The following is a 19,879-nucleotide window of genomic DNA, read 5'->3' as shown; positions in this document are numbered from 1 at the left end:
TCAAAATTCCTTAGCACACATTCACGATCTCAGAATATTCTTCAGCTGACCTTCTTTCCATTACCTGTGTGTACATGTATATTCATACCTCCACAAATTTACTTCTTCTCTTCTTTCATATTCCACCTGGAATCTCATGAACTCTGACTGTATCTCCAGTGTTGTATTTATTTAATAGTTCATTCTGCCATTTCTTTTTTTTTTTTTTTTTTTTTTTTGAGACGGAGTCTCACTCTGTCGCCCAGGCTGGAGTGCAGTGGCTGGATCTCAGCTCACTGCAAGCTCCGCCTCCCGGGTTGACACCATTCTCCTGCCTCAGCCTCCTGAGTAGCTGGGACTACAGGCACCCGCCACCTCGCCGGCTAGTTTTGTTTGTTTGGTTGGTTGGTTTTTTTTTTTTTTTTGTATTTTTTTTAGTAGAGACGAGGTTTCCCCGTGTTAGCCAGGATGGTCTCGATCTCCTGACTTCGTGATCTGCCTCCCAAAGTGCTGGTATTACAGGCTTGAGCCACCGCGCCCGGCCCCATTCTGCCATTTCTTTCCTTCCTGGTTCTGTTTTGTTCCTTAGATTGCAGACAGTTGAGGTACATTTTCTTCAGTTCTCTATATCTGCAGGATTTTCCCCAGTGATTTCATTACCTGTTGGATGAACAAAACGCCTACCAAACTCAAAATTTTACTTCAAATATATATGTTGATCATTGCTCTGTGATGTTTCATTTGTCTGAAACCTTGGTTCCAGGAGAGTTAGTTACTTCTTCATTGTTATATACCAATGTGGTATATATGAGGCTCCCATCTTTTCCATAATCTCATTGCTCCATCAACTCCTTCAGAGACTATCTAAATATGACTTTATGAAAAAAGATTAGTTCTTGGATATTTTCAAAATAATCTTGATGTACCAGCTTTTAAAAAAGTTAATTGAAAAATAATTAGTTTCTTCATAACTTTATCTTTTTTAATTTTTTATTTCCATAGGTTTTGGGGGAACAGGTGGTTTTCGGTTACATGAGTAAGTTCTTTAGTGGTGATCTGTGAGATTTTAGTGCACCCATCACCTGAGCAGTATACACGGAACCCAGTTTGTAGTCTTTTATCTCTCACCTCCCTCCCATCCTTTCCCCTAAGTCTTCTTTCTCCCAATAAATAATTATGGTACAACTCCAATGTTCCAAGCATTCCTCTAGGTACCAGGGGTATAGCAATGACCATGTCAGACAGTCTTTGCCATGATGGATTTCTCAGGTTAGCAGCAAAAGCAGACATGATAGAAAGATTTACAGAAAGAATTCTGCAATTGGAATTCTTGGAATTATAGTAAGTGCTAAGAAAAAAAAATGCATTCTTTCTGGTAAGGTTTATTTGGAAAACCTACCAATTCTAGGTAGTTAGAAGAGGCATTCAAAAGAAGCTCATATTTAAACAGATATTTATGAAATTAGCAGCAATTGATGCAATAAAAATTAAGCAGGAATTATTCTACCTAGAAAGAACACCATAAACAAAGGCCCTGAGCTTGGAAAGGACATGAAGTAAATGAAGACCAATGTGTCTAGAGTACAAAAAGGGAAAAGAATTTATCCAAGAAACATGGGTTGCAATAGTTCCCTGATAGTTCCTCAATTACTTATGTTAATGAGGAAGAATCGATTAAGTAAGACAATAGCTGTGGCTTGGTGAATACTTTGCAGCCAGCTTCCACTTCTGTAAAGTGACAAATGAGAATGGAGACTTCAGATGGGATGCCTCTGCTCTGTCACATTTTTTATCAACCCTGTGCAAAATCATCGAACTAGAAGTGGGTGAGAGTGGCTTTCAAATAAAATACATTCATCTTGATGTAGAAAACCTTGTTATTAGACTCCTTATAAGGATCCTGTAGCAATATAAGTGAAGTCTCTCCTTTTTTTTTTTTTTTTTTTTTTTTTTTTTTTGAGATGGAGTCTTGCTCTGTCTCCCAGGCTGGAGTGCGGTAGTATGATCTCAGCTCACTGCAACCTCCGCCTCCCGGGTTCAAGCGATTCTGCTGCCTCAGCCTCCTGAGTAGCTGGGATTACAGGTGCATGCCAGCACGCTGGGCTAACATTTGTATTTTTAGTAGACACAGGGTTTCACTATGTTGGCCAGGCTGGTTTCAAACTCCTGACCTCAGGTGATCACCTGCCTTGGCCTCCCAAAGTGCTGGGATTACAGACGTCAGCCACCGCCCTCGGCCGTAAAGTCCCTTACATGAACATTTAAATTATTTTGATTAAAAATCTAAATAGTAGAAAGAAGAAACATAAAAATCAGGGAATTATAAGATGCAGAATTATAAGGGAGAGAGAAGAAACAGTGACAAAATAAAAAGTTCAAGGAAAGATTCTAGCCACTATGGGAATAAGATTGTTATTCAAACTAAATTTTAAAAAAAAATTTTTCCAATATGCTTCCTAGTGAGCATTTAATTCTTTTACCTTATTTACAAATTCCAGAGTTGTTTATAATAATTTTTTAAAACTTTATACATATATTAATGAGTTTTGCAAAATGTTGTGTGAAGGGAAATGCCTTTAAAAACATAACAAAAACCTGTCAATCATCAAAGGGTCTCACCAATACAGAATGCTTTGTTATGAGTGATCCAAAGGCAAACAGAAGACACTTTGTTTTACATATAGGAAGGATGATTTTTGAAAGATATGGCTGTTTTTCAATTGACGTGCCCTCTGGTTTATAATTTTTCCACTTAGAAATCTTTACCAAAAAAATTTTACTATATTGCATTTAACATGTTCAAAGAATCATTCTTTGATCCATTGTTTTGATTGTTTTTTTTTTTTTTTTTTTTTTGAGATGGAGTCTTGCTCTGTCATCTAGGCTGAAGTGCAGTGGCATGATCTTGGCTCACTGCAATCTCTGTCTCCCAGGTTCAAGCGATTCTCCTGTCTCAGCCTCCCCAGTACATGGGATTACAGGCACACGCCGCCATGCCTGGCTAATTTTTTGTATTTTAGTAGAGATGGGGTTTCACCATGTTGCCCAGGCTGGTCTTGAACTCCTGAGCTCAGGCAGTCCTCCAGCTTCAGCCTCCCAAAGTGCTGGGATTACAGGAGTGAGCCACCACGACCTGCCTTGATCTTTTCTTTTAAAGCCAGAATATTTTTTTTGAAGAGAGAAGAAATCTATTTAAGACTAAGTAATACTGGCTCTCTATTAAAAACCATTTTGCTAACACTGCAGATAAAATTATTCTAGCAACATTATCTTTAAAATGTTTACAGCAATATTTAATATATGTATTTTGAGGTCTCATAAAAATTGCAGATTCGTGAAAATTCAAATTCAAAGTGATAACCAGCATACTTCTCTAGGGCAGGGAGGTCTAAAAGAGGATGGAGACATTCAGCTCTGGGGGTGGGCCTCCTGGGATTTCCTTAGCTCACATGCAACTCCAGACAAATTTAAATAAATTGGGGTTTAGACACCCAGATAAATGGTCAGATTACTGCTAATTAGTGAACTATACAAAGAGCAACCAACAATATAGTTATTTGATCTTTGTTCACCTCTCTTTTTCTAAGACCTTGCATACATTCCTGAGCAGAGAAAACAGATGCAGAGGATAGGCCACGGAAATTCAGACTTGTCGAAGAGAGAGAAGAGAAGGAGAAAGGGAAACTGAAAAGAGAAAAAAGAAGGAATAGAAAGGAGTGGTGGAATGAATAAATTATGGCTAGAAGGACAATGATGAAATATAGCCATGAGGAAGATAGGAAAATGAAGAAAGTGTATGGAAATGAAATATAGCTGTTGAATCAGAAGTTCAATTAAATATATTTCAATGAATAGTCTCCCATTGTCTTCTAGCTCCAAATTAGTCAAAGCCACAGTAATTTGACTAATGGAATGAAGTAAAAGAGGAGTTGCGTAAAGTTTTACACATTTTTAACATAACATTACTTCTGGAGGCAGCATGTAAGGGAAGCAACATGCTTATAATATTAAAAAATAATAAAAGTCAAATTTGCATATGTAATTTTAAAATAGTATAACTTCTTTTCTCAAAAATAATGCTTGCAATAGGAATAGACGAGATAATGTCATGTCTCCATACCTCTGCCTTCTAAGATTCTTTCTCCCTGTGCTATCATCTATTGAGCCTATCACTTTAAAACATATATATCTTGGGATCTGGCTGTCTTTTCCAATTACATTTTTAAAATATTTATTTAAGAATATATTTTTGTCTAAAGTGTTAATTATGGATTCTATATCTTTATGGAAATAATTGTTTCTGAGCTCTGTGACATAAATGAAGTTCTTTTCTTTTTGAGTTGAAATGAATCAGCAGTTAGAGAAAAACAACCCAGGTTCAAACCACAAATGTAGACTTCAATTTCTCGTTTTTTTTTTTTTTTACTACACTCTGAGGCATGTCTCCCTGTTATGTATATTTAAAAGACAATGTGGGATATATTTTATTTCAATTATAAAATTTCTAAGAAAACCTGAAACAATTTACAACTTGCTACATTATAATAAGTATGTGAGTCAAGTTCAGTATCCTCTTAGCTTCCACCCACCCTCATCAACTTCCAGATGCACATTCCACTTCCCAAGCTGCTCCACGGCCTCTATTATGTGTTCCCTATAATTTAATATCTATTGTACACTGGTTAGACACTGTTTGACACAAATATCTATACATAGTCTAGAGAAGAGACCACAAAATTCAGGGTCAAGCTGCTAATACTACTAAGTACTACTAATTACTTTGAATATAAAGGTCTTAATTCTGGATTCCAATTCATTGCCAAAATGAATTTATTCTGGGAACAACGTCTCAAAGATATTTGAATAGCATTGCAGTTATGTGAACTGCCCTGAAGTCCATTGGAGTCACATATTTTTAATTTATTTCTCAAAAATATAAAAGCAAAATTCAATATGCATACATATTTAAATAAACAAATAAGTATATATATACAATTCAATATACATTTAAAATCACTTCTGAAAAAGACATGATTTTGATGGTTGCAGAATACACTTTTCCTGCAACTTACACATATTCAATCATTATAAATAATTTTCATTCTAGGATAGAGTGTGCTTTGTCTTATAACAGTTATTGCTAATTTTATTCCTCACATCCCATTCATTAAATATCATTTGTGGCATGAAACGCTAGGTATTTTAGGGAATGTAAAATAGGCTCTTTTTATCTTTGAGAATTACATAAAGTAATAGGGCAAACAAGATATCTGGGAGCAATTTTGGCTATAATATGTATTCATCCATCCAATTATATTTATTCAATTATGTCCATCTTTTATATGCTATAAGACACTGAGGATAGGTAACATTTACTAAATGTTACTGTGAATGTGTGTCACATGAATTGGCCATCGAGTTTTCACAAATACCAATAAGACAGGTACTAATTTATCTTTTTTTTTTTTTTTTTTTTTTTTTTTTTGCAGCTCAGGAAATGAGGCACAAAGTGGTGAAGTTCATGTGCCCAAGCCACATAGACAGTACGTTGTGGCACTGGCAAAGTCTTTTCCAAAACTGACACCTTTAGCCACTGCATGTTGTAGTCCCTCAAATGCAAACAAAGGAGCAATCCCTTCCTTCACATTTAAAACCAAGTTGAGATGCCGTACCTGCAGATTTAACCACATTTATACATACTGGAGATAAAAGAGAACAATTTCAGACCAGTATAAAACAACCATTTTAAAGAATGATATATAGTATAGATAGTCCATGGATTCCTTTAGAACTTGAAAACTCTTCTGGCAGTAAAAATTTGAATATAAATGAAACATCTAAATGTGTAATACAGGAGGACAAAACTCTCCTCAAAAATCCAATAAAGAAAGATTATGTCCAGGACGCTCCCTCAGATGACCAACAGAGCCAGCTGGGATTTGACCTGGCAGAGAAAAATTCTTGGGCTTAAAATGAGTATGTAAGTTCACCAAACTAGCTAAGTCTAGTTCTTACCTTGTTATATCTCTGAGTTGTTTCTTAATGGCAAAATTTGTCATGATTCCAGGACTTACACACTACTCATTAGTGATATATAAATGCGTAAATAATGGAAAGTTTGGAGAGCAACATGTTAAACTTCGTGTCTTCAACAAGCATTTAACTTTGATTTACTAATAGAGTCATTACCTGTTAACTGAACACTAGTATTAGGTATACACAAAATATGAGTTAATTATGTCACTTAAAATAATGATATTAAAGACACACATTAGTGGATTAGCTATTGAGTTATAGCAAAGTTAAGCCTTTGACTTTTTGAGGGAAAGAAAGATTAAATGATCTCTGATCATGACTCCTTTTCTGCATTGGAAACTTTCATAAACAGTTAATATTAATGCATCCTAAGACCAAGGCCATTTCCAATGCAACTGTTTCTGAACATTTCCAATGCAGAAAAGGAGTCCTGATCTGAGATTATTTAATCTTCCTTTCCCCCAAAAAGTCAAAGGCTTAACTTTACATTCAGGAATGTCTCCTCTTGCTCCAGCCTTTTATTATTTTTATATAATGTCGAGTCACTTTATTTTATATCCAGGTGTTTCCATCTACTACCTTTAACATAAAAAACCAGAAACTAGATCTTAATGATTGACTCACTAATGATTTAGAAAAGAATGCCATAGATTCCTGTTGTAGCTAGGAAGCAGCCAGTCTCTGTTAGGGCAACCACACAATCAAATTTGTTATGTTGGTGACACCTTTGTATCTCACAGTTGTTTTTTTTTCACATGTAATTAAGATAATCAAAATCAGTACCAAAATTTAACTTTTTTCAATAATGATTTGCTATGGTTTTCAGCTAATAAAAATTATATTGTAAAATAATATTTGAGAAAAAGTGGCCTTTTATAAAGCATATTAATGTTATTACATTTTATTAAGAAACTATAAATATATAAATAAAAAATTACCAAAAACTCAGGTTAGATGTTGAAATTATATTTATATCACAATTACTACTGACATTTTTCCCACCTTGGTTCTTTACTAATTTAAAATATTGTTTGACAGTAAAATACACTTCTATTTTATTAAAATATTATTCTAAAAATCCTGCTACCTAGTTCTTATGTACTTATGTTATGCACTGTATGTAGAATTATTTAGTCTAACCCCTGACTCATGTCTTCCTTCTGATCTCTCGATCACGTTGAGCTAATGTCAAGAACCTCTATACCAGAGTCTTTCTAACTGCAATCCATGATCCATCAGCTAATAGTTATAATGAGTATTTTAAAAAAATATGTAAAATAGATAAATTTTTAAAAGAAAATATCAGTGTGCAGGGTATGTAGTAAGAAACATATTTTGTGAAACTTTTTCTGTTTTATGTGTATATGAAAATATATTGGTGCATACAAGAAAATACCTTTCTTACTATTGGACTAAGTCAGAAAAGTTTGAAAATGACTTCATTAAAATAAACTATATGAACAGATAAAGAAATGAAACTACAGAGGGTTTAAAACAACTTACTCTAGGGCTTACCTAAGTAAGAAGAGGTTGATTCAGAAGTGGTACTTACTTAGAACTGTCTAGTGGTTATTTTAATCATGTTGCCCACAGAGTACACTGTGTAAATCAAAGAATGGCAGCCAGCAAGAATATACGTACACTGTATTTCAGAACTTTTATTCTTTTAACTCAGCAGCCTTTCTAATTATGGCAAATACGCAGCACTCCAGAAGAGAAACAACGAACATACAATCATTTACATAATTAATTTGATTATTTTAATAAACATTGTTTCTAGTCCCTATAAAAATGATAATACCAAAAAATCTATATTTTGTTTCCATTAGTCTCAATTAGTAATATAGTCATTTGTAAATTATATCATTGCCTACCATGCATGTATCCAATAATCTAAAATTAAAATCCAGTATGCTGTGCCATTCTCATTAAATGCCTTACATCTAATCTGTTGCACTTGAGCTAGTGAAGGATATTGTTTTGGAAAGGTAATTAGCAATATTATTTCTTACAACATTCTATCTGCTACAATAGAGATTTTCAGAAGAAACTAGCCAATATTCTAATTGAACTATCCATTTGACATAAGCATTTGCACTGATACTATTAATTATTCTCTGCTTTAACTGGTCAATTAAAACTGTAAAAGGATGACCAATGTGAAAGTAGTGTTTTTAAAATGTTGTCTCCCCATCATTTAACTCCAAAAACTTAATTGTATCACTTTCACCAAAGTGAATCAAATGCTTCTAAGTGCACATATTTTTCTTAAAATTTAAAATCAAGTAATAGTCTGTGTCATATGGTGACAAGAACAGTTCAAAGTACCATTATCACTGCTATCATGGTGATAATTAATTCTTTATTTATTATCATAATGAGAAACCATGTTCAGAAAATGCTAATTGAAAAATGCAGATATCAAACACAAGCTATTCATTGCCTATCAGCCAAATTGCTTCTTACACTTATGGCAGATTAGCACAGAGCCTTCCAAGTAATTTATCTAGCCTACTCCAAACTTTTCTAGCCTTCTTATGTTTCACTTCATGATTTTTTTAATGGCCTGCTCTAACATGAAGTACCAGCATTACACTTTTATTTATTAATCTGTGATGGATCTTTCATCCTAATCAGAACTGTTTCCCGATTTTGTTTTAAATACGATCTTACTTCATTCCTTAACTGGACTGATTGGAATAAGTTTGTAATTGTCTATGGTCAATTAAGTCTGAAACTTTAAAACTTCCAAGTATAACTTTATCAACTTCAAAAGAACTGATAGTCATTTTCATATTTTCATATTGCCCAGTGAAATCCATAAGTGAACATTCCAAAGGACCCTAACTCTAAATTCATCTAGATACCTTATGGGTACAGAATAAGATGCTGCTGATTTTTCCCCAACATGTAAAAACTCCAAGGGTTATAGATCATTAAGTGTGAATTATCTTAAAATGACTGTTTTCTGATTTTTTTCTAGAGTTTCAGTCTTGTATTGACATGTGGGACACTTCCAAAATGATGTCCTGTAATCACCTGAATATACACTGAACTCCTTAAGTTTTATCTTAACTTTGCTGACTTTACTGTCTCTTTTTTCCCTACTTCTCTCAATCTCAAAACTTGAGTGTTATTAAAATCAATGTTTGTATTTGACAATCACACTCAACTGGCATGCTCATACATATATATCCAGTAATTGGGTTATATTACAGCATCATTTGACGCCTTTTCTTATGTTCCTGTTGAGTCATGAGGAGCACCATATAATAAGAAACAAATACAGAGAGAGGATTCAGAGCACAGCACAAACATGAATAAAATATTGGGTGGTAAAGTGCAAGGGGGACATGTTTGCAAGGAAAAGATCCAAACTTCCTCAAAGGAAAGCACATATAAACTCATCCTTGAAAGTTCTTCTATATCAATATGTCCATTTCAAAAGAAAGGAAAGGTAAAATAAAAAGCAACAAGGGTAAAATTAAAATTAAATGGTTGCTCCAGTTATATTCCCAGAGCCAACGAAAAGTGAACATTCTGTGAGATGGTTGACTAATGGCTCCAGCAGTAGGAATCAGAGAGTCAAAATTCCTGTTGAGAGGTTTCGTATTCTTACATTTACTGTCCTACAGAGAACTTTCTATATTAACCAAACTTATACCGTACATGTCAGCAATGTACTAGTTAAGGCAAAGTATCATTCACAGAAAATTTGGATTGAGATGATTCCTTCTCTATGAGGCATTTCTCTAGAGATATCTTTCTAAATCCAAAGACTTGTTCAATATGTCTGTTTATTATAACGATCTAATAGTGCTGTCTGTCAGCTTGTGTATTAAGACTGGTATAAACTGCATTTACATCTTTAATATAGCTCCCTTTTTTATTATTTAATGGTAAAATCTATTTTCTTCTTTACATGGGATATTTAAATATAGGTGAAAGGTGGCTAATGCTGTCTCAATATGCGTATTCAACAAGGATGACTTAAAATCTGACCATCCATGCAAATGGAATTTTGTACTTGTGGAAGCAAGAACTCAGAAGGGGTTCTCTCCAAGTAACTAGCAACTCTGTGTGTTCTAAGGATTACTTAGTTCTCTGTTCAAGCTGTCTTTTGTACATAGTCGTGTATTAACACAGGACAATTTTGACAGTCCCTTGGCTAGGCAAACAGGAACTAGCCATCCTATCTCTTGGGTCAATAAATTCTGCCCAAAACATCCTGACTAATTGAGCTAATGGATACTTAGAATATGTAGGGTTGAAGAAACTGTCAGATTGGACAGCTGGGGGATCATTATGCACTACTATCATAACTAATCAAAAGTCTGGAAAGGGACCGGAATCACTGGCTGCTATTATTTAGAGGACAATCCTCCTCTGCTACTATAAAAAATACAGACCACATTCTGTTCTTCATTCAAACGATGTTCTTTCTCAGCTCTTTTATTAGCATATACTGTTTCCCAAGCTGACAATCGCTAATGTACTTCTGACTTTACCTGCTCTTTTTTCCTCCAGCGACTTATCTTAATCTACTTGATAGGATTTTCTTTTAAAACAGAATACCGCATATTTCTGTAAGGGCACACATTTATAGACATTCAGTCAACTTCTCCTAACAGCTCTTAGTGTGAACACAATTAATGAACAGTGCACTAAAATGGTCATAAATAGCACAATAGGCAAGGTGATGAACATGTACAGCTGTTCCTCTTCCTCTTTCTTTCCATTTTGCTCTCTTCCCTTCCCTTTCTTCCTTAGTCCCTTTCCCCTTTAAAATAGTCAGACCTAAAGCCGTTAGGTACAGCACAATGACTTACGGGTTAAGGGATGGAAGCCCCTGGGGTGAGGTGGCAGGGAGCAGAACAGGTTATGAGAACCTAAGCAAGGTAAAGAAGGCATCTGCGCAGAGGCGCAACTCTGTGGGAGATGTTAGAAATCAAGTAGGAAAGCGAGGGCAGGATTACATAACGAAAGCCGACCTTTGGATATTAGAGACCAAGCTGTAACACCACAGAAGGAATAGCAGTGGAAACAGTAGTTTGTATACATATAGGGATTTAATCAAATAAGTATAATGAGAATATTGGTAGGCGGGTTTCTCAATGCAGAGGAAATTTACCAATATGGAAAAGTAAAAAATAAAACTAGAAGAAAACCCTGTGGAAATAGATTGGAACTGAAATTAGTGGTGAAGATGCACATACACAGGTGAACACATACATATATGCACATATATGGAGTTAAATGCAGAAAATACATAGATGTAAATTCAATAGATACATATTAGATTTGCATCAATGATAAATATCAGTATAATGTATATATGCCCCCCCCCCCACACACACACACACTGACATACTGACAGGTGCTAAGAGCAATGGTATCATAGTAACAATAAGAAAATATAGAGAAATCAGACCGTGGCTTTTAAATACCACCCACTACTAAAACAAAACAAAACAAAATGAAACACAGAGCCTGTTTGAGATCTAGTTGATTCTACGACCAGAGCAGGATGAGCCAAAAAGTCTTGATTTATCGAAAAAAAGAAAAGGAAAGAAATGTTCACAGAATGATGGGTGTTAAGTCAAAAAGAGATAGAAACTAGCTTGATGTGCTCCCACTGGACAAATCAGGATAGCATGACCATCAAAATAAATGATAGGAATGGATTAGAAGCTGCTGTATATAATAGAAAACCATGAGTCCATGTAGATATAAATAAACAAGCTTATAATATAATGAGGAGACTATTACATAGTTTAAAAGTATATCGAATACTTATTCTAAGGTTTAAAAATGGTTCAGAGGATTTGCAAAATTTGCAAAGAAACTTCTGAGTAATTGTGCAAAACCATTAGTGGTCCACATGATGCATGTGTGCCGGGCTTTTCCTGGCAAAGATCACTCCGATCAAGCAATAAACATGGGCATCATAAGTAATGGGGGAAACAAAAAAATCATGAGCCCCTTGATGGGACATAATGAGAAAACTACAGCATCAATTCATTGATACTCTTTTTAATGATGGATAATCTGAATGTAATCAGGAGCACCAATCCAAATTTCATAACGTCTGAAAAATAACTGACCTTTAAACTTCACAAGCATCAAAACCATGAAAGTCAAAGGTTCAGCAACTGTTCTAGGTTGAAGGAGACTATGGAGATGTAATAATTAAATACACTACTTGACTCTGATCAGATCCTTGGAGGATTAAAAGGAACTGCTATATAAATGTTAATTTCCTGATTTTGATGGTTGCACAGTGGTTGTGTAGGAAATAAGTAAAACATTTCAGGAGTGAAGGGACATGAGCACACTGAGGTATACTCCATAGCTACAGGAAACAATGTTACTAGTACCATGCTGGCAACTTTTCTGTAAGTTTATGCTTATTTCTAAATCAAAATTAATTAACTAATTAAAATTGTGTACAGAAATGAATAGAAAATAATCAAATGTGGTAGATGGGTTTTCTAGCCATCCTCAATCTCATGTTCCTCTACAAACTTGTTTACCATATTGCATTGGAAAACACTGTTTGTATATCTCTCCTACAATCTCCTATATATTTATGGCCCCAATGCTTTAAAAAGCTCATATCTGTTCTTGAAGAGATCATGTTTTGTTCATAACTGAGTTATAAGTAACCTAACTTGGTTTGCCTTTTTTTATACAAAAGAGAAAAGTTTAGATATATTTTAAAACCAGCTAGAGAAACCAGAAGCAACTCAGTATAGCACCCAGAACATAGTGCATTCTGCCAATGAATAGAGTAATGGCATTGGTTTCTTAGAATTATTCAGAAAATTATTTCTAAGTCTCACAAGTTCTCTGTGCCATTTTCTGGAAAAAGAAACACTGCATAAATCATTATGTTTTTTAAAAAGAAGTCAAGCATAACAAAAGAATCTCCCAGCTTGTAAATTGTGCTGAAAATTTTCTTAACAGGAGGTTGTTTTCGTAAGATACTGACCAGGTAATGTTTCTGCTCTATCATTCCTTTTACTAATTGGCAAAATATGGTTACTGGATTAAATGATTTTTAAGATTATTTCTACTTTAATTTTTGTGGTTGTATCCTTTTTTCACCTTTTCAGAACTCTGAAGTAATCAAGGCTCACATTAAGTAGAATTAATATACACAGGAGAAAATATTCATTTGCCTTTTGGGAGTCAAATATCTCATGGTATGATTTAATACAAAATTTTAATAATAATCATTAGGATTTTCATTAAAATAAACGATATGTATCTCATGTTATATATGAATACTACGTGTTAAATGTCAAAACGTACCTTGCAACTAGTAAAATGATATAATTTCCATGGTTTCAAAATGGAATGAAGTTTTCTTTCTTTTAGGCCTGTTGCTTATTTTAAGTTAAACATCTTTGATAACCTTATTTTTCTCACTGCAACTGCAGTGAGTTGAGGAAAGATATATATCTTAAAACTCAGGACTAATTTTGAGTTCTGTTTCAGTTGTCACCCCCACCCCAACCCTCTGCATTATTTCTTCTAATTTCCATGGACTATTTTATCCGAAGACACTGTGTTATATTAAATTACAATAATAGCAATCAAAGTCATGGGGAGCAAAAGGATTTTCGATTGCAGCCCATGCTTGGCTCTCAATAGCACAGCAGAAGGAGAGCCTGAAAAGCACAACAATTCAGAGAACTTGCCAGCAGACCCCATTGTCCTTTCGGTTTCTAATGACACTGAAGTACTTACATGATTAAAATTTAAAGGCTTCCCGGTAACCAAGTAATTTGCCCAAAACTCCTTATCTAGCACTTACCAAGAAGACTCTGATTTTAATATACTATTAATCAAGCTCCAGCCAAGTTTACCACTGATACTTTCAATTATAGAGAGACTAGCTTCATCTCTTTCAGTATGTATGTATGAGATATTTTTTTTCTGATTAGTCGGTTACCCAGCAATGAAATAAACCACAGACTTGGTTTAGATACACATTACTAAGACACTAGTTGTGGATTTGCTAACAAACTAAGATTTTTAAACTATTAATCACTTGTAAGATGATTAAAATCTGAAAGCCTTGGTGTTCATTACCAGGAATTAGTTATTAGCATTATTAAACCTGCAGCGTACTCATTAAGACACATGTTAAAACAGGCTTTATGATATAAAAATCAACTAAGAAATGTACTTCAAGAAAATAATGATGGATATATATCATTAGTTTCAGTGCTGTCCATAATATCACATATTTACAAAAATATAGAATATTTATATTTATATCAAATATATATGATACAGACATATTTACATTGCATAATATTTACATCAAAATAAAAAGTTGACTATATAAATTATGAATTATTCCTTCAAAAGATTAAATAATATAAAAATATGTTTATAATACTTTTTACTAATATGGAAAGTACTTAAGTGGAAAATAGCTGGTTTATTTTCTTAAAATATATGCAAGTGATAAGTGATACTGTAAATATAATCATCTACACATGACCAATGCTTATCTTTTGCTGATTAGGGATTATTTTTACTTCTTTAATTCTGATTTTTTAAATTTGCATTTTCAACATCAAAAATATATTGCTTTGTAATCAGATAAATGACATAAATTCATCTCATTTCACACATAAGGCATCTATATAACCAAGGAAAAATCGAAGTATTTTGTCCTTTTCCTTCCCCCTCAATATTTATTTAATACCATAATTACTATTATACCAAGTCACATAATTCTTTAAAAAATATATCTGGAATGCTATATTACTGATGTTTGCAACAAAAATGTAGACTATGTGTGCATGCGGCTTAGTGGATGATAAAAAGATAATCACTAAATTACTTTGGACAATTCAGTACAAAATAAAAATAATTTTGTTGACTTATTTTTTACTCTATTTTAATGTTTTATATAGGATAATTTTTGAATATAATTAAGGACCAGGAATTTTACTATATATGTAAGGTTGAATATAGGATGATTCTAAACAATAAGTGACTATATGACAGTATTTGCTAGTGTTAGCAAAATAAGATGAAATTAAAAAACTGAAACTATGTAGATTGAATTCGAAATTGCTAATTGTATATTACCTTATGTATTGCTATAATGTAAATTAAATTATTGGATTAAATATTCATGCAATGTGGAAGAAAAATAAATTTTCTGAAGAGGGTTTTAGCCAATTTAAATGTATAGCTCCTAATTCTGGAGGCATGTGGTCTTATTACTGTTTTTATGATAATTTGAAATAACAGTAATATAATCGCAAAATCAAGTTTTTACACATAGCAATCATTCACTAATATGTTAGTCATAGTAGCTCATATTTATATAGCATTTTACAAAACACTTTAAAAACAACGATTACAAGTGAATCTCAAAAAAATCACTGAATTTTATATTTTAATCATTATTTGCAGATGAGAAAATTCTGTATCAGATAGCATACAAAAATGTTCAACTTTGCTAATGATTAGAGGTAAATAAGTATCTGTTATTTTTCATTTTAATTTATAATATTAAAGATTCTTTTTATTATTTTGATAATATTTACTGTTGTTAGAGATGTAGTCTCCTAAGTTTTCTCTTATTTCTATGGGAAAGTACAGTCATTTTGAAAAGAAATGAAGCAGTAAGTATCAATTTTCAAAATATTCACATTATTGAACCAAATAATCCCCTTTCTGAGACTTAGGTCTAAAGAACTTAACTAAAATAGAGGAAGAGTTCAACTAAAAATAATTGACACAACTTAACATGTAGCAATATCAAAATAGCCAATTAAATTTAAAAACTATACATTTATTAAAATATTATTAATAAAGTTGTTTTAAGAGAAAGATAATTTTTTATCTTATGTAGTGCTTTACTGCTTTGTCATGGTGATGTTTCTCAAAAAAATATGAAGATTAAAGATGAAAATGAAATGTACCAAAATGTTAATGGTACTTATCTTGCAAAAATATTGGAATTATTTTTTGTTTTAATATTTCTTCTTTCTTATAGATTTCAGACTTTCAACACTGAGCAAACGTCACTTCTTCAAACAGAAAAACATAAAATTGATTATGTTTTAAAACTTTTCATGTTACCTAAACAGTCTCTTGATGTAGATTGAGCTTGATGTGACACTGTATTCACCTGACGTTATCCAAAACAAATTACTTTAACGATGACTAATACCATCAGAGAGATAAAATAAGATTTTCTATAAATGAAAATGTAAAATATTTCAAACATTTGATTTAATTTTTTCATTAATACTAGATTTGCAGAAAGTATATTTAGGAAAGTTTAAGTTTCATTATGTAGCCAAAAATTGATTGAAAACAATCACTTTGCAGTCTTAGATATTCTTGATGATTAAAATGATTTATATTATTTATGTAATAATCAGTAATTTGGATTTTAAAAATATTCCACAGTAGATGATTCATTAACCCTATCTCAAATGCATGTACTTTTTTTTAATAGATAAATAAATAAGCCATTTCTTTTTCAGTTCTCTTTTCTGATAGCTATTGTCTGAGATTAACAATTTTCTACAAAATCAAATGTTAAGAAGAAGATGGAATGACACATTTTAACCAATTATAAGTATAATATATGTGAACATACACATGTCTTTAAAACAGGAAAATACATAAGTGTCAATATACTTTAGTATACACCATGAAAAAGTTTTTGAGGCCTTTCTAAACTAATTTTATACAAAGTAAAGACAGACTTTTCTGTGAGCTTTGATTTGATATTTTAATAGTGTACAATCACTTGTACATAAAATTAGAGAAAAGCTTAGCTTCAGTTATTGAAAATGCCAAGAAAGTGGAATTAAAGTAAAAACATAAAATCACAGGCAGTTTGTACTGATTCCAAAAAAAAGAATTGCAAATTTTGTAACTACTATCTTTTTGTGTTCTTTACGATAGTGGTAACTTAAACTATAAACATACAAAAAATAGATCTTTACTCTTTCTGAGGTGAGTTAATTACATTTATTTCACTTACCGTGCTTTTTACTCAGGTCATCTAAATATAATAACTATATATTTAACTTTTTAAAGTACTCTGCATCACTAATTTCTCAGGTTCCTAGAAGCTATAAAATGAGGCTACAATTGTGGAGTATATCTACCTTACATAATAGATAAATAATTACGCAAACACATATATACACAAAGACTGAGTAAATAAAAGTGAGGATTGTGACCTGAAAAGCAGCCAATATTAGTTCATTGATTTCTCTTTTTAATGAACACGTTTTTTCCTACTTTGCATATAGACTTGATTAAGACATATTCAAGTTGGTTATTACATGAAAGATTTGAGTCCTCCTATGAACTGCACCTTCTCTAGAATGCAGGTTTATTCTTTATTAAGGGGAATTCTCAAGTTTGTTTATGATTGCTAAGTAGATCTTACAATAGAATATTTAGGCAATTGTCTACAGTCTAAAATAATGTTGAGTTTCCCTCTGCATTACCTTCCCACAAAATGCACAGCATTAACCAATTCTTTTCTGTCAACTAGCAATTTTTGGCAGATCCCTTTTGCATGATTCATGAAGGACCAGTAAAAGGCTAATTGTTCAAATTAATTTGCGTAAATGACTAAGCAAGAGATAACAAAATTACATCTGCACTTGTTTGGCAAAGATTCAATAGCAGCGGCCCTGTACTGCCAGCTGCTTCCAGACAACACTCTTGCAGAAATTAAAAGCTACAAATATTAATTAATACACTTTTTTGGTACGTTAATTTGCACTGAAAGGTTCCGGAGTGCAAAACTGCTGAGAAGATGAACCATGATAATTAGAATTAATGGGATGGATGCATGTTTTTTGCAGCTGAAGTTTTAAAAACCCATGAATGGAACTGGGAACTTGAAACTGACATTCTCATAAATCTCTATGATAATGCAGCTATTAGTATTAGAAGGATTAAGTACTATGGCTCCAGAGTTATCAATCACATGACACGTTATATCCCATCTGTCATTGCAGTTGCTAAGACACGATAGCCGTCCTTGAGGAAGCTGTATGAAAAGCTTTGGGAATTCAAGGAATTGTAGTGATGACTGTCAGACTACAAAATGAACAGCTCAAAACTCTGACTTCCAAACAGAAATAATAGCCAACACTCTATTTGTCAGCTTGGTACTTTGCAAATACCCTAACTCTAGTATCTATATTTAAGATTGGTTAGGCAATGTGAATTATAGATAGATCACACCGGAAAAAAGAGTAGTAAGATGTCACAGATTTTACCTTTAATTCATATGTAGCTTCACGACTATGAGTTTGCCTGTAAAATATTTTTTACTGGTTATATTATTAACTATACATAAAAACATCTTAAAATCTTACTGTTGACATCCTAGTAAATATGCTGAAATAATCTTGATACAAAGTGATTAAGAAATAAAAATGCAAAGCTTGGGCTTTTAGCTTTATCCATTGATTTGTAGATGTTATAGTTCAATAACTGTCTATCAAGATATAACATCAGTTTCTACATGTAACTTCCCAAATACTACTAATTAATGTAATTAATGTATGTCACATAATTAATTTACTTTTGTTGCTTAAATAATAAAAAAGCCACATTTGTATGAAAGTTTATAGGATACAAGCAACACTTTATCTAAGCTTTCTATTTAATTTACTTAAGTTTGTATTTAGAAAGAATACAACATTGAAAATGCCAAGAGGAATTGTCTTACAGCATTCTAATTTGGATCAGTTAACACTTTTTTTTTTTTTTTTTTTGAGACAGTGTCTCGCGCTGTCACTTAGGCTGGAGTGAAGTGGCACGATCTTGGTTCACCGTATCCTCCGCCTCCCGGGTTCAAGCGATTCTCCCGCCTCAGTCTCCCAAGTAGCTGGGACTATAGGCACCCGACACCACGCTCAGCTAATTTTTGTATTTTTAGTGGAGCCAGAGTTTCACCATATTGGCCAGGCTGGACTTGAATTCCTGACCTTGTGATCCACCCACCTCAGCCTCCCAAAGTGCTGGGATTACAGGCATGAGCCACCACACCCAGCTGTGGATCAGTTAACACTTTCTAGAGTGTCCCAACCACCATAAAATACTGCATTTAGTGAGAGATTATAAGAAAATGAAAAAAAGTTTTAATATTCTTTTTAAATATTAAATACTTGGAAAAATATTATTCTTTATACCAGGCTACCAATATGCAGATGGATGAAGGGAAAACTCTAGAATTAAGAAAATTTTTTTCATTGATATTCAAAATTATGCCCTAGCATGTTTATTCATTTTACAGTGATTTTATTTTTTATTTTTTTTCTAGAGACGGAATCTAGCTCTTGTCACCCAGGCTGGAGCGCTATGGCTCGATCTTGGTTCACTGCAACCTCCACCTCCCAAGTTCAAGCAGTTCTCCTGCCTCAGCCTCCGGAGTAGCTAGAATTATAGGCCATCACGCCTGGCTAATTTTGTATTTTTAGTAGAGACAGGGTTTCACTATGTTGACCAGGCTGGTCTCAAACTCCTGACCTCAAGTGATCCGCCCACCTCGGCCTCCCAAAGGCTGAGGGATTATGGGCGTGAGCCACCATGCCCAGCTCATTTTACAGTGATTTTAAAACATATATTCCTTCTATAGCTTTCCCAGATATTATCTTTCCCTAAGATTTTGTGGAAACTTGTGTGTATTTTTTTCTTCTGGAGAAATGCCTGATTACATTTTATTTATTTATTTATTTATTTATTTATTTATTATTATTTTTTTTTTGAGATGGAGTCTTGCTCTATCGCCTAGCCTGGAGTGCAGTGGCAGAATCTCAGCTCACCGCAAGCTCTGCCTTCTGAGTTCAAG

The sequence above is a fragment of the Trachypithecus francoisi genome, unplaced genomic scaffold (assembly GCF_009764315.1).
Source record: "Trachypithecus francoisi isolate TF-2019V2 unplaced genomic scaffold, Tfra_2.0 Lachesis_group13, whole genome shotgun sequence".
Lineage (NCBI taxonomy): Eukaryota > Metazoa > Chordata > Mammalia > Primates > Cercopithecidae > Trachypithecus > Trachypithecus francoisi.
Note: the sequence above shows the minus strand (reverse complement) of the source record.